A 1,449-nucleotide genomic window follows, 5' to 3' on the forward strand; every position below is an offset into this window, starting at 1 on the left:
TGTCAAAGTAAAATAATTAGTACTAAGCGGAACATTTTTAAAAAGTCTATGTATGTATAGTTATATTGAAAACAAGAAGTGAAGGTTACTGTTAGAGTTTATCTATATAAGTACTATCATATATTATTGTATACTTATTGTATGATATAAAGTCTATAATACACACACGAATGTTATTGAAAATTTTGAGAAAATATTATTAATGTTATCTTTGAGAATGATAATGTGATAAATTATGTGACAGATATTAGTATACAACAACAATAGATTTCTTACACGCTTTTCTGAGATGTCTGATTTTAGAAATGTTTAATATTTATTACGATGTTTATAATTAATATTTAACGATAAATTCTACTTATTTACTATTGTTTGCCTCGTACTATTGTCAAAGTAAAATAATTAGTACTAAGCGGAACATTTTTAAAAAGTCTATGTATGTATAGTTATATCAAAAACAAGAAGTAAAGGTTACTGTTAGAGTTTATCTATATAACAAGTACTATCACATATTATTGTATACTTATTGTATGATATAAAGTCTATAATACACACACAAATGTTATTGAAAATTTGGAGAAAATATTATTAATGTTATCTTCGAGAATGATACTATGACAAATTATGTGACAGATATGAGTATACAACAACAATACATTTCTTACACACTTTTTTGAAGCATCTGATTTTAGAAACGTTTAATATTTACTACGAATTATTCACTCCTCGTAATGAAATAAGTATTCAAATTTAATACAAACGCTTTTCAAATTCTATATTGGATACCTTAAAATTATGGGTTTCCAACATTAAATCAACTTTAGTGTTAACATTATCTACATAGTAATATTTGGGAGCTTCAGCACATATAAAAACAAATCTTTTAAGTCTAGTAATGAATAATTCGTGCAATTCGTCATAAAATGCTGCACGATAACATTAATGTTTTCAAGTCATCAATCGAAGAGAAATATCTCTTTAATATTTTCTAAACGATTGCGAGGTTAATCTCTAGATAGAAGTTGGAGTGAATACAATTGTAGAATTTGAACGTTAATTATTTAATTGTAAACAAACCAATTACTTTGTACAATCGTATTTATAATCACATAAAATGGAACAACTGTTTATAACGTCATCAACGTGTATCACGAAAACGATATTTCAGACACTGCAAATTGCTAGGAGTTACCGAATTATGACTACATATATATACATATACAGGGTGTCCCAAAAATGTTGTAACACCTTGAAAGGGGCGGTTCGGGAGGTGATTTGAAACAATTTTTTCCTTAGCGAAAATATTGTCAGAGGCTTCGTTGAGGAGATATTAACAGAAAACCCCGACCAATCAGAGCGCGCGTATACCGTTGGAGCAGCCGTGGTAGCGAAGCCTACGCGCTAGGGCCCGCGGTCATACGCTACCGCGGGCGCTCCACCGGCATAGTC

General features: G+C 29.9%; 1 protein-coding gene across 7 annotated transcripts in view; it reads right to left on the bottom strand.

Moving 5' to 3' along the window:
* The window catches only part of LOC128881854 (PSME3-interacting protein), a 3,870-nt gene extending 2,628 nt beyond the window's left edge, over positions 1-1,242 (bottom strand). For 2 of the 7 annotated variants that reach the window (XM_054133230.1, XM_054133224.1), the window contains exon 1: positions 1,085-1,242. The gene's annotated coding sequence lies outside the window, so the exon portion shown is untranslated. Of the gene's footprint in view, positions 1-276; positions 383-555; positions 1,054-1,077 lie in introns of those variants that run through there. The other 5 variants (XM_054133225.1, XM_054133228.1, XM_054133226.1 and 2 more) reach the window with 5 other exon arrangements.
* Between the last annotated feature and the right edge of the window lie 207 nt (positions 1,243-1,449).

This window comes from Hylaeus volcanicus, chromosome 9 (assembly GCF_026283585.1).
Source record: "Hylaeus volcanicus isolate JK05 chromosome 9, UHH_iyHylVolc1.0_haploid, whole genome shotgun sequence".
Classification (NCBI taxonomy): domain Eukaryota; kingdom Metazoa; phylum Arthropoda; class Insecta; order Hymenoptera; family Colletidae; genus Hylaeus; species Hylaeus volcanicus.